The 15,625-nt window shown below is 28.9% G+C and overlaps 1 long non-coding RNA gene across 1 annotated transcript; it reads left to right on the top strand.

Moving 5' to 3' along the window:
* Positions 1-1,780: 1,780 nt before the first annotated feature.
* LOC129217365 (uncharacterized) lies at positions 1,781-12,367 on the top strand. The gene is made up of 3 exons (XR_008580212.1): positions 1,781-1,955; positions 7,842-8,092; positions 10,804-12,367. It is a non-coding gene; the product is annotated as an uncharacterized LOC129217365 (long non-coding RNA).
* The last annotated feature ends 3,258 nt before the right edge of the window (positions 12,368-15,625 follow it).

Genomic DNA, 15,625 nt, shown 5'->3' with positions numbered 1-15,625 from the left:
ACTGAATCATATGCAGGAAGATAGATTCTGTTGCATGCTTCGTCCTGGTTGGACTGGGGCATTTCAGAGAAATTTATTACTTGACTCTCAGATTTTAAATAATATTCATTTTCGTTTTCAGAGTTACCCGACACCAGAAGCTGATTGGATGCAGGAACGGATATGTTACATATTACATACTCTGAAATATACTTTTAAAGATTCTTTTTTTTTTCAGGAATGGCTATGACACGAAACCACTGGTTTGGTACGTAGTGATTTTTTTATAAGCGAAGGAGACTTCTGGTTTTCAAGTTATGAAAACGACAGTGAGATGTAGCGATCGTGTTTAAGGTGAACTCGTGTAGTTTGACTATTGGAGAGAAAATTTTATTATTTTTTATTTGGAGACCTGCAAAATCTTTGCTGCATTTGAAAGTAGTGTTTGGGACATTATGGACCAGAGTCATTCTATCGACAACTTGAACTTTGTTCTTAAAATAGGGTGCTTCTTCTAGAGTTTTGCTGCAAGAAGTATCATTTTCAATTACATTCACGAAATCGGACCTGTCGCTTTGCTTCAGTGAACCATTCTGATGAACCTAACCTAGCATTGGGCTAATTGTATGGGAACGATTTTTAGATGTACTGACATCACTTTTGAGCTAACGTTTCCCAGGTTAAATGTTTTTTTGGTTTTCTTTTGCTGTTTTGCAGTCGCTATTGAAGACATTGCCATTGCAGAACTTCTCTGGATAAGAGACTATTCACATTTTCTTTAACGTTCCACTGAAATTTTGATGCTGCTTATATGACAATAGCCTCGCTAACTATGTTTCATAATTCAGGGGTAAAATCTGGAAAAAAGTTTATCCTGATAGTTTATCCTTTCCGTAATTATTTCGTACATGCAAACTTGCATGTTTTAATTTTTTAAAAAGTGCTATTTTGACCCATACTAAGCAGCTATAATGCGTTAAAGGTTAGAAAATTTAGTAATTACTTAACTGGGACATTGTTTTGATAATATTACGAAATAAAACCGCCAAAACAGGAGAGCCACAAAATTTTCTTTGGTTTATGTCGAGTCTTCAAGGTACATTCCGCAAACTTTTTTTTTTTTTTGTGAATTACCTGAAATGCTTTTTGAGCTTGCTTTTATTTCACTTTTCAGCGCTTTGATAATAATTAAGTAATTTTAAACAAACTGGATATTGATACTTCAGATTTTATTGGTTACCTAAACAGTTAAATAATTTTGATAATTCGGAAAAAAAAGCGTATTTTACACTGTTAAAAAAAATGTATTCAAAAATGAAACTCTGAATGTATTCATTTTTTTTTGAATACAATTGATTCAAAAATGAGTAAATGTGGCATCAAATACAAACATACGAGAAATAAGAGTCATCATATACGAACATACCCAAGTCATCATATAAGAATACAACACATTATCAAACACTAATTCATGAATAAAGATGCATACAATCATTTAATACTGCAGCTAACGTTTCAAGAACATGGTTTAATAAATATTCATGTATAAATAGGAAATATAATAAGCGTGACCTCCAAGAATAAAACTCGGTTTTTGCCGATTGAAGGAACGCCTGAGGGGCTGCCGTGCTTTCCCCCGTTCCTACCCCCCCCCTGCTCGTTATCTGAGCACTATAGCAACCTTTAGCTTACGGAAGAAGGAAGAGGCCAATGTTAACTTTTTCGCCAAGTTTGCACGTGTTATTGATGTAGTGTGGATTATACCGATAGGTTAGGCCTATTTGGATTGGATGTTGACGAAGACACGAAGGGTGGAATTTTGCAGTTGCTTTTGTGAATAATTAAACAGGATTATAGTTTTACGTTTTTAATAGTTAAATTTCTTGTATGAATTATATTGTTTAACATGTTTTTTGAGTTTTCTTCGAAAAATTTCATCATATTGAGGTGGGATGCCGTGGAGATATTTACGCCGTGTAAGTAAAATTTTGTATTTTAGCTGTTAATTTGTGATAACATGATTAGTAAGTAATATGTTCAATGAATTTGTTTGCAAGATAATTATTTGCTAACATTTAATTTGTTTGCAAGATTTTATATGTGACTTCATAAATCGTTCAATACTGTTCCAGATTTAAACTTTTTCAGGGAATGATTTTATTTCGTTCCGCATAGATGTGTAGTCTATCTGATTAAAAGAATTAAAATTAAGTAATTTATACTAAGTGTGTAGTTTTAAGTAATACATGCAGGTAGATTGCTAAGTTTTTATTATTAGTGCCTTTCCTTTTATATAATACAAACGCTTATAACTGAGATCTGCATATTCTATGAAAATAACACAGATTGTAGATCCAAACTAAGTATTATTTATACTTTTAAAAGTAATGTGATTAGCAATTATTTGTACAGTTGAGCTTATTTAGCGCTCTCTTTTGCTGCATTTCTCTTTTAGTTTTTTATTGTTAATACGAACCCATTTAGGAATTTTTATAAAAATGCTCCTAGTTAGTTCAAAATTTTATCATGTTTCATTTAAGTCCACTGCACAAATTGACTGATTAAAGCTTCTGATTGTTTGTTATGGTGCAAGTTAAGCATGTATAGAATTTTTTTTTTTATCTTGCATTGCTTATATTTGTATCCTGTGTTTTTATTAAATTTTAATGTCGTAGAACCAGAGTTTCCTGAAAAATGGCTATTTCCCTGAATTTTTCATCAATTTCCCTAATACAGTCAAACTTTTATATATCGAAATCCCAGCAAATTTCCATGTCCATTACATAGAAAGTTTGTTTCTATACATCGAAAAAGTCTCTATGTAGTATCCAAAAAAAACTTCAGATATTCGTAGATTTTTTTTCCAGTTCCGACTGTTTGTCTTATAAAAAATGAAGGATGGTGGAAAAAATTATGTTCACTATAAGTTCATATGCAACTCAGAAAGAATTTGGGGTTCAGGGATTGTGTGGATAGCTCGTTGTTCCATTCTCTTAAATTCCCTCAAGTTCATCTTAAATCTTAGTTGCAACCAGTAATACAGTATACTCAGTTTTAAGTTACCCCTTTTGTCTGTTAATTATCATTCCTAGTCCTTTTAGCTTCAGTGAAAATCATTCAAGTTAAGTAAATTGATTTTTTCTTCCATTACATTGTCATAACGAAAGTCCCCTGATGTTGCGCATCAAGTTGAATTACCAAAAAATGAGGATGTATGAAGAGGCCGAAATGTCATTCTTAGAAAATTTAGTATTTCCGCAAGCAGAGGGCCTGCTATTATGAGAAATCGGAAAGCCGTAATAATAGCTTTAAAGTGGCTTTTTAGAAACTTAGAAATCCCAGCAGTAGATAATGAATTTTTTTTATTATCAACTTTCATTTAATCAGATGCTTGTATCAATTAAAAATTGAGCATCACACAACCATTAGCTTTATTTTTGATGCTTTAGCAGATTTTCATGATAAACTAAGATTGTTTCGATATATTGAATTTCCCTCGGCAATTTGCTACTTCAATATATGTCTGACCGACTGTAGTATCTTGCTACACATAAAACTAAATTTCATTGCCATAGCTGCCAAAACTACGAATTTGTTGGGGAGATTCCTGGAGTTTGATACCTTCTCCCAACTTTCTAATATAACAAATATCTCTCAAATTATCATTAAAACAACGAAATTCCTTGAACATGGGATTCTAGTATTTATTAGAGCTTTTTCATTTGGTTCTAAAATAATTTAATGTTTTCAATACAAAATTCTACATATCTGGAATGTACTCCTTTAAGTCAAATGTTTTTTTTGCCTTGAACTTATTGCTTTGCGTATCAATTTGTATGAAAGGGTTTATTTACAATATTTCATGCGCACAGTGTAGTTAGATTGCTGGAAAAGTAACCAAAAGTCGCCTTTTTGTTGTGTGTGATGACAAAGTTTGGCTAATCATTAAGAGGCATCTTTGTTGATGAGGACTGGGCAGACATGAAAGTTTGCTTGAATATCGAGAAAGAAATAAATAGGTGTGAGTCCTGGTTCTGCAGAGCGATTATGGAAGCTTTTCTTTGAGAGTCTATTTGTGCAGATTCTAACGAAGATGATGTTGAGAAATCTACCACCTCCAACTAATCAGCAAGTATCAGATTTTCTAATATTTTACTGCTGTAAATTGAAAATTCCAAAAGGGTGGAAAAGTCGAATTGTGTTTACAAGCTCAAGGACTTTTTAAGATACAATGTTTTTTAGTAAGCAGTCAAAAACAACTTTTTGCTTCGAAGTTTTTTTTTTTAATTTTCTGTGACGATATTTTGAGGTACTAAAACTTGATTTTGTCCAAACGATAGGTGTTATAGTCTATTGTGCACTATATTCCCGGAAAAAATTGATATGGGGGGGGACAAATTTCAATAACTCAAACTGCCAAATCTTATTAAGTAACTTTAGACAATTTGCCTTTTGTTCCTTTCCCCTGCACTTTAAGATTATTAAGGGCCAACTGTATTTACGTTTATTGTTATTCTTTTTACTGCAAGTATATCTTAATAATAATAAACATAAAGAGTATAAAATTTGGTCAGGTCACCAGAAGGTGAATACATTTTTTCCAAACCTTCAATGCGAGCCACAATTTCCCAAACCGAGTTTACGGCTCGGATTTTTAAATTTGAAATGCATGAGTTTTTTTTTTTTTTTAAAGAAAAATTCAGATCAAAAGACTATATCTATTCAGATTTTAATCCATTTCATTAAAAAAAGATATCTTTAGAATGGGGAACATCTCAGGTTTCACAGAGTTGCTGACAGGTAGCGATAACTCTTCCTTCGCCCACCATTTCAGTGTTTGAAAAGGGCGACTGCATCCCAAAAATCATTGTGTCTACCTTTCACAAAGTGCGAGCCCGTAACAACTGTTTAGTTTGATTTTCGTCGAAAATACCCTGGTTTTGAATCTCCTCCCCCAACAAGCATTAGAAGATGGTATGGGTTGTTGTGTAAGCAGTCGATGCAAACATGCTTGCAAAAGAACACCCTGTACAGTTAAAATTAGTCAGCCTTGACATCTAGCATATAAATATAAATTCCTCCATGCATATATTTTTTATTAGTTAGTGATTTTAATTATTTTAACTCCAGCATCCCAAAATGTAGGGAAAAATATCACTTTGATCTAGTTAGGGGCTTTCAAAAAATATATTTTGCACCCTGAAACACAATAGAGCAGTGACAATTTCCATTTTAGTCATCTTTACAAGTGCATAACAAATATTAGCTTTATTTATCTTAATGTTTGATATATAAAAATTTCTATGTTGTGTGACTTGCAGTCAAGCATTCCTGCTGTAAATTTGTGTTCAAGCAAATCTCTCAATATACAAGCATCTTTGTTCTAGGCTCAACAAGCTTTATCCCAATTGCTGCTCTACAACACTCAAAATTTTTAATACACTGAAAAACCCTTGAAGTCCTAAACTACTCACGTATGCAACATTTAAAAAAAATAAATGATTGTTTTAATCATTAAGGTTCAATGACTTCAAAATTCATCTTTAGAAAAATTGTTTAAATGATGATTAAAATGTTTCTTTGTATTGATCCTATCTAAATAAAATGAGCCAAAAAAAAAAAAAAAAAAAAAAAAAACGCACACACACACACACAGCTTGAAAGATTTTGTATGAAAACACTAAAAATAGAATGGAAATTTGCTTTAGTTATCCAATAATTCAACCAGAGTTATAACTAGAAAAAATCGCTGCATTAAGAAATTGACTTACCTCTTTCCAATCCTTCGGCCAGTCTTTAATTGAAGTGTGTTGTACATCCAGCAGAAGTAATTCGGGGTTTATGTTTTTGAAAGAAATGTTTTAAATTTTATTTTGTGTTTGATTGAATACATTCATAGCTGTAATGTAAATTTTATTCTGATAGGCGAGTTTGTATAATAATGGGTGGAAAAGATTTAGACATTGCTTGTACTAGTGTTGCTGTATTTCTGTGTATTAATATATTTTTTAAAAAGTAAATTAAAATTATATATTGCTTTCAATTCTGGATAAGCTAGGGCCTTTCTTTCTAGTTTTTTGTATCCTACCATGTGGCCTGTGTAGCAGTTAACAGTTAAAATTGTTTATATAAGTTCAACTGCAATTTGAATCTTAAATAAAATGTATTTCTTTAAAAAAAAATACCCAAAAGCTCAGAATTAGTTTATAAATTATAATAAAACTAGGTGTTTAGTGTAAAATGCATTTACACTTACATATGCAATTATAAAATAATTACTTAGAAGCTATGTTCTGTTAATTCTAACTTAACTGTGACCATGAGCTAAATATATTCTAAACAAATTTTAAAATATTCATATCTATAAATATATTTTTTTATGGTCAAACATGTGGCAGATAAATTGTCTATTTATTTGTGCTATAATTTCATGCAAAAAAAAAAATATTTACTTTAGAAAACTAACTTAAATAAAATATAAACAAAGCGTGATATTACTCAAAAACTCAACATTAAATTTTCCACACGTTGGGCTAATCATGTAAAATATGTTTCCTAATACATTTCTGATGTTTTTTATTTTGTTTAAATCCTTAAATTTAAGATAGTACTACATTTTTTGAGTTTTACATACTATGTAGCACAAAAAGCAGTTAACAGCTAAAATTGTTTATAGTTAAGTTCAACTGCAATTTAAATCTTAGATGAAATGTATTTCTTAAAACAATTATATCTAAAAGCTCTGAATTACTTCATAAGTTATAATAAAACTAGGTTTTTTGTGTAAAATGCATTTACACATATGTAATTATAAAATAATTACTTGTGAGCTATGCACTCTGTTAATTCTAACTGAACTGTAACCATAAGCTAAATTTTGTTAAAGCTTTTAAAAATATGCATATCTATAAATATATTTTCATACTTGAACATGTGGCAGATAATTTGTATATTTATTTGAGCTATAATTTCATGCAAAAAATGTTATTTACTTTAAAAACTAACCTAAATAAAATGTAAACAAGCATGATATTACTCGAAAACTCAACATTAAATTTTCGACAAGTTGGCTAATCATGCAAAATATGTTTTCTAATGCATTTCTGATGTTTTTTACTTTGTTTAAATAAAAAACATTATTTGAGTTTTGCATGGTAGTTAACTTGTGTAGCATAAAAACACCACTTACCTCTTTATATATTTATAAACATTTTTCTGGTTATTTTTAATATTTAAATGAGTTGGTGATAATGAAGTTAATGTATTGTGTAATGTAATGAATTTATTACTTTGAATGCTGGATAATCTTGAGCCTTTTTTCCTCCCAGTTTTCAACATGTGGTTAACCTGTGAAGCAGTTCACAGTTAAAATTGTTTCTAGTTAAGTTCAACTGCAATTTAAATCTTAAATAAAATGTATTATATGAATTCTTTCAATAATGCCGAAAAGCTCTGAATTAGTTTGAAAATTATATTAAAACTAGGTGTTTAGTGTAAAATGCATTTGCACATACATATGCAATTATAAAACAATTACTTTTAAGCTGTGTGCTTTGTTGATTCTAATTTAACTGTGACCATGAGCTAAATAATCTTGAAGTATTTAAAAATATATATTTTCATGATCAAATATTTCTGCAGAATTTTTTTTCTTTTCATTGTGCTTACTACAACTTCATGAATTATTATGTTACATTTACTTTTTACTAAAGGGAAAAAAGGGCAGGGTACTGCTTTTTGAAAGGCCACTTTCTAAACAGCTAATAATCTGCAAATTTGAACAGATTTATTTGATATTCTACTTTTGTTAAGTATTTAGCTGTTTCTGTAATTTATTGACTTGCTGATCATAACTTTTTCAGGTTTACAAATGGTCTACGAAAAAATGATGCAGAGAGACACATTTGAAATTCTTCACTATCTTGACTGAATGGTGTGCCACTATTGTTATGACTTTTGTCTAACATGAGCATTACGTAGTGGCATTCTTTTCGGTTCTCAGTGTTTGTTTTACTGCTACAACAGGATTTTGAAGTTGGATGATCCAACCAGCAAACCTTTGTTCCAGAATTTATGTACCTGCTTAGAATTGTCTTACCTGAAAATTAACACAGTAAGTCCTTAAAATAAGTCTTATTTAGTTATTATTTCAATTTTTTTTAATCCTCTTATATAGGTCTAAATAAAATAAATTTATCAGCACTATATTTTGAGTTGACTGTAATCATGCAAAATATGTTTTCTCATGCATTTCCGATATTTTTCTTTTGTTTCATTCCGTAAATTTGAGGTAGATAGTTTGCAATATAGACAGTATTCGAGTTTAACATGATAGTCAACATAGTGCCATATTGTGGTTCAAATATGGCATCTACCTGACTTTACATGTTTATGAATACTTAACATTATGATTTTGTTTCATATTTTATTGAGTTAGTGATAGTAAGATTAATGTATTGTGCCCTAAAATAAAAATGAGGAAAAAAAATTTAATTCAATATCTGCATGTTTTTTTTACCTCAAAAATTTTTTGAATGTTATGATACTAGTAAGTTATTTTTGTATTTTGATACTCTACTACAACTTTCATTCATTGTATAAAATGATGTGTTGCGCAATTGTAGAATATTTAAATATGTTTACTATATTCAATACTTAGTTGCTGTTCAAAATTATTTAGTGTTATTAGGGGAACAAACCAGTCAAATTTAATTTGCAGTAAAAACGTATTAATGAAGAAAACTTCTTTTATAGTGAATTCAAAAAGTATTAAGTCCTTTCCCCGGGTCATGTGTAGAACATAGAGCATGACTGAGAGTATTATTATGTTGGCAGAAATAGTAAATGTTTAGCCAACCTTTATTCAACATTAATTTATGTACTTGAATTTTGAATGATTGCATGTTATTATTTTCAGGGTTTGTAAATATCTGATACTTTTAATCAGCACAAACTAAAAAATAGTAACAACATTCTTAAAATCTTCACAGTTTTTTATTTTTTTATAATAAAGTGTACTTTTCATGGAAACATAAGTACTTTAATTTATAATTGTATAAATGATGTTTACAATCATACATGGAATAGGATAATTTAATGTTTCAAAAATAAAATGTAACATAACTATTATTAATATTGGCTGTATATTACTATTTTAATCATATGCTCTGCTCTATAAAACTGGATTATATGTATGTGCCCGGTAAAAACCACACGAAGATCATTCTATTATGTACAAAAAAAAAAAAAAAAATTGAATTAAAACCTGAAAAAGTTATTTGAAACCAAATGTTTATTGATTGTTGTAATATGTCCTGTTAGAATATTTTGCTTTAAATTTTTATTTATTTTACTTGACATAATTAACCATTAACTGCTTTACTTTTCTTTAGTTTGCTACATTTAAATTTATATAACTCAAAAATAGGTTTGTGCTCAGTCGTGAGACATTTTCGTTTTTTTCTGATCAACTTAACAGGATATTTATTTTGAAGCTATATTAAAGATGTTACATAATTAGTATTTTTATAAATATAAAATTTTTAAAATATATATTGTATGACTGCATATTACTGATATATTAATATAAATATAGTACAGACCCGGTAAAGAGTTGCTTCCGGTTTAATCCTCGGCTTTTTCACTCTAATGTTAATTAGAAGTGTATCAATCCGATCTAGTTTAACAATAAAGGTGGTACAAGTTAGACTATCATTTCTATTGAAACATGTAAGAATTGCACATGTGTTCTTAGTTATAGACGAAAGATATGCCGATGTACTAGTAAGTTTATCATATAGCCACTTGCCTGAAAAAAAATTACACAGCAAAACAGCAACAAGAAATGCACACAGGGCGGATACTCCCCCCCCCCCCCCCCCCAAAAAACAAAAACAAAAAAAAAAAAAAACAATTATAAATGTTTTATGCAAGTATGAAATATTTTAATTTTCAGAAACAACTTAGTTCTATTTTTGTGGCATAATAAAAGCTTGCATTTACATATTTTTTGCATCGAAAAAATAGGCTCATCGTAATCTCAAAATTTCTCTTCCATATTTTTCACAATTTGGTTCTGCTTTATAATATAATGAATTTATTTCTGGTGCTGAAATTTGTTAATTTGTACCTGGCATGATATATAATTTTTATACCTTGTATATATTTTGTAAAACTTAAACCTGCAACTTTAGTTTGAAAAAAAAAAGTACCTTACATCTTGATGCATTGCAATGTAAAGTTGCTGATGCATTACAATGTAGAAATTCCTACATCTCCAGCCCTACTATATATATTGGCAGACGCTGTCGACAATTAAAAATATTTTTTTTTTCAGCTGACCTGTATTGGCCAAGTACATAGATAAACTTTGGTTTGAGTACTCCATAAAGCATTACAGTTGACAAAATTCAGACTTCATCCGATTTTGATGTAAATTAGAAATTTAAAATTTGAATAAAGAATACACTATTAATCGTTAGTTTAATATTAAGTTGTCTAATAGTCTGCAATTTAGAACATATCTCTGTGATTTTCTATTTTTATTAAATATTTTACTATCAATTATGTAATTTATTGACTTACTAGACATTAACTTTTTTAGGTCTACCGTTTGTATCTACTAAGATATGCTGCTTAATAGAGGGACGGAGTTAGGATTTCTTTGCTAATTTTACTGAATTGTGTGCCATTATTGTTTTAACTTTGTCTAACATAAGCATTACATACTGGCATACTTTTCTTCGTGTTGTCTGATTGCTACAACACGAATTTGAAGTTGAATTGTTTATGCTCCAAAAATTTTGAAATTTACCTTTATTCCAGATTCTACGCTTACCTACACCCTGCTGTATGAATGGCATTTTCATCTTGCCTGAAAAGTGTGCAGTATATTGTGGCCAAAGCCTGCTTTATTTATTTATTTTTTTAAATATTCATCTTTATCCTCTTATACAGGTCTTATAAAGAAAATTAATGTATGGTATCAGCACTGTTTGTGTTTCTTCATTTTTTTTGCTAATTTCCAACAATATTTCTTGTTAGTTATGACTATGAAATTTTAATCTGCATTTTAGAAGTTAGCTACTTTGCAAATTTAGTAAATGTATATTGTTACGAAGTAAAAACAAGAAAGCCAGTACTAGTTTTAAGTATGAAGAATATTAAATTTCCAAAATATTTGTAATTGAAAATATTATCCATATTATATTTCTTGTAATCACATTGCTGAGAACACATTCGTGTTATTTCATTGTTGCCTCATTATTTTAAAGTAGAGAAATACTGTATATCTGACATTGTTTAAACTGTAATATTTATTTTTTGTTAATGTCAATTTAGAATGGATATCTTTTGTGAAATGTAAATGCAAATAATTATTACTTTAAATAAAGTTGCTCCAAAAGAAAATTAATATAGTTAATGATTCTGAAATTATGCATAAATTGAAATTTAGTTTATTTTTGACACATGATTTGATATAAATGATTATTATGGTAGCATGTAACAAAGAAATAATTTTGTACAATGCCTAATGCTCCTGCAGCATAACTTGCACTTATTATTTTTATTATAATGCTTAAAAGCACTTATTTTCATGCAGCTTAAATTTTTGCTATCCTATTTTGTTTACAGAGATCAAGCTTCGCAAAACAGAAGGATTTATGTATTGTGTTATTACTTCACATTTTTTAATATTGGTTGTAGTATGGTACTATACTATAACTTTCATTGCTTGTATTATTGTATATGAAATATGTTTACCAATTTTCAACATTTAAATCAACTTCCAATTGCCAAAACTTATCGAAAACTGGAAACCCGGATTTTCAGCTCATGCAAGTACCAAAACTAAATACCGAAGCTGTCTAGCTGCTGATCCTAATATTAGACTCCAGCTATCAACAATTGCCCAAATATGTTAAAATTGAGTCGTCAAATTTGAATTTTAATGGTTTTCTTACTTATTGATTTCTGTCTGTTTAACTTGACGTTTACTCCAGAATCTAATTAAAGTTAACCATTGTAAACTACCTATCTTTTTGAGTTTTGTGTTCACTATTCATTATTTTTTTATATTGTGGTCTTATGTGATATTTAAATATTCATTATATGTAGACTGGGCCAATGTCAATCTCTGCAATTCTAAAATCCTCCACTAAAGATATTTGCTGTTGTATGTATAATGTTTGATTTGTAGTGGTGCCTGATGTACCAGTTTCTGTGCACTGAATGCTTTCCTACAGGGAAACCAAGTGCTTATGAAATATCCTATTTTCTTTTGTAGTTTTTAGAAATTGAATTATTTTATTAAGCTAAGGGAAATTGAATGTTACATTGTACCAAGTTTGAAAAAAATGTAATATTGTTCTAAAGAAATTGATATTAAAGGAACTACAACGTGTCTTTGTGTTTTCTGTAATCATTTTTAGCATTGCAAATGAGCTAATTAAAAAAGTTTTTGAAAATTAATGTATGGTTCAAATTAAATTATTCTTAATCATCAAAACTTTGAAGAACCAAATATGTAAATAAAGATATCTTTGAAAACATTATTAGTAGTTACAATGCAAGTATTATTATTTCAATAACAATATGGGAAAAAAATGTTAATCGAAACTCACAAACAGTATATGACGAAACAAAATGTAGTACACATGTAAAAATTTCAAAATATCTCATTACTCGACTTTTTTTTTAATACTATAATTGATTGTTACAAGTACTAATTGAATTCCATCACTTACAAAGTTTGAAAAACAATGAACATTAAAAGTTCTGTATATTAGTTCTTACGGTATGGTAATTTTTTGTCCAAAAAGATAAAAGCACTTGTACATATTCGGAGAGAAAACCTAAACAACTATAGGTATGCATTGTTGAAAATTCCCTCTTTTCTACCTAACACAAAACCAGGTTTCTTTGGATTAAACCAAGTGGTTTTTTGCCCAAATGCATACCTGCCAACTCTACTGGTTTTTCCCGGGAGATTCCTCGATTTTGATCATTTCCCTTGATTATGTATAAGATGTAAGGAACATTTGGTTGTACCAAGAATCGTAGTAAAAAAATCCTTTATTTCCTAACTAACAATGAAAAATCCATCGTTAACACCAATTTTACATATTATTGCAAAGAGTAAAATCGAATTAATGCAAAGTAACTAGCAAAACTTTATCCATAAATCACAGATTTAATAAATTTTGAAACTTTTATTTTTTAAGGTAATTGCTAAATAGTTTTTATTTTAATTTTTTTTTTTTTTTTTTTTTTTAATCTATGACTTTCTACTAGGTACATAAATATACAAGGCAGACCAACTAAGTTTTTCTAAAATTACATAGAAAAAAATTCGAGTAGCTCTTTTATAATTTTTTAATTGTTATTATTTTTCAGTCTTTTGCATTTCAAAATAGTCGAAAAAGCACATTTCAACGAAAACTTCATATACTACCTAATTTGCTTGATCACTTAAAATTTATGGAGATAGATTATGTATCATTAAAGTGATGGATAGTGTAAAAATATCTTAACAGTAGAATATTTAAATAACAAGAGAAAAAAATAACTTAGTAGGCATAGAATTCCGTTTATACATGCACGCTTTTTGCATCCCCGATAGACAATGCAGTCAGGACAAGAAAAGAAAATGCAGTATAAAATTATGAAAACAGAAACATTCATGTAACTTTATGCTCTTATTAAAAAAAATAAATAAATAAATGCTTAATTTTTACTTTTCAAAGAACTTTTTAATCCCAGTATAATGAAAGTCTCGTGTGAATGGTGGATGAATCAATAAACATTAATTTTTTTATGACAGTCTTCATTATTAAAATATGTTAAAAGAGCATTTTCATTTAAATTTGTATTAAGGCTTTTGATTAAAGGATTTTCTTTCTTTGACAAAAAAAAAAATTGTATTCCTAAATGCATTAAACCTGAGGAATACTTACTACAATGGAAAGCATAATGATTTTTCAAAAACCTACTTGTCCTGTTTCTATAAGTGTTATCACTGATATATTATAAATAGATAAATTACATGATTTACAATCTTTTTTAAATCTTTAAACAAAATATATGTTGATTTTTTTATTTTTAAAGTTGTATTAAGTATATATATATACTGTTAAATACTTTCCACGTTTAAGAATGCGTGATTTTGATTTCACTTTAATTTTTTTATTTATAGTAGATGGCAATGATTATGAGGAAATTAATTTGCAAGAATTCATTCATGGTTATTTGTAATTAATGTCTGAACCGTCACAGTAAATTATTTCTTTGATTATTTATATTAAGATCCATTTACGCAGGGCCGCGCCATCCCTATGTGCGAGGTCGTTCGGCGCGCAGCAGCGCCAGAGTCAAAAAGGCGCCGAACTTTACCAATCAAAATGCTCTAAATAGGTGGAATCACTTGAACAAAAAATTTAATATACATATATATAATTAATTTTTCATTATAATTTAGGGCCCGATCAGCCCAGCTCATATCAGAGGAGCTACTGAACTCGAAAAAACTGCGACATATGAAGTAAAATTGTGCACTGTAATGTAATCCAAAATTAAATAAACATTTTTACACATCGTTTTTTTTTAATAAATTAAATGACAAACGTATTTTTCCCAAGCCATATTTGTCTACTTATCCTCATTCTAGGTGTTAACTATTTCTTTCGCCAAACGCCACTGCATAAAGGCGCTTGAAAGACTACACGACGGCGCCGATCAGGCTTGACGCGGGCGGTCCTGCATTTACGTATTGTATTTTTTATAGTAGTTTTAAAAAATTCAAACAATATTCTCCTATAGAAATCTCTAAGTATAAGGTAATGAAATTACAAGATTTTTACTCTTATTTGTTTAATTAACTACAAAGAAATTAGTTACAAATATGAATATTAAACATTCCTTAACAATCAACGTATAAAATCTTCCTGATTTTCCTTAAGTAAAATTGTTTTTCTTACGAATAGTAATAAAAATCAAATAAACCCGGTTTAAACCAAAAAAACCTGGTTAAAAAAAAACACAGTTTTTTGTTTTTGGTTTTATCAAAAAAAAAAAAAAAAAAAACGATTTTCATACCAACCCTGCACAAAACTTATTTAGGACTTAAAGACGACTCATAACAGTATATATACCATGCAAAAACTAAAGGTGGCGACTAATATTCCGTAATGTGGTAAAAACTGACAGAACATAAATTCAAATCGTAACATTTCTGTAGAAATATAGCATGTTCATTATTGTTAAGCAGAAGAGAGGGAGTTATAGGTTCATTTAAGAAACTATTATTTATTTTAAATTCATGCTGATTATATAATTGAATTTTTTCAATCATTTATAAAATAAAAGTTCAAATTCATAATTTAATTTGCTTTAATTACTTGGCAGTTATAAACAATATAGGCAGAATTATTTATACTACCGGATTATATAGTCGATTATTAAAAAAAAAAAAAAGAGGGGGGGGGTGCTTTTTGGCCTTTGGTAGAATTAATGCAATTTAAGGTTTCGCTTTCAGTTATGAATCTGTAGGAAGAGTTTTTGATGGCTTTGGTTTCATCACTTAAATTCAAAGAACAATCATTTATAGCAGTAGATGCTTTTATTGTTTCTTATAAATTGAAATGGTTGA

This window comes from Uloborus diversus, chromosome 1, assembly GCF_026930045.1.
Source record: "Uloborus diversus isolate 005 chromosome 1, Udiv.v.3.1, whole genome shotgun sequence".
NCBI classification, from domain to species: Eukaryota; Metazoa; Arthropoda; class Arachnida; order Araneae; family Uloboridae; genus Uloborus; species Uloborus diversus.
This window is presented reverse-complemented; position numbering and strand designations above follow the sequence as displayed.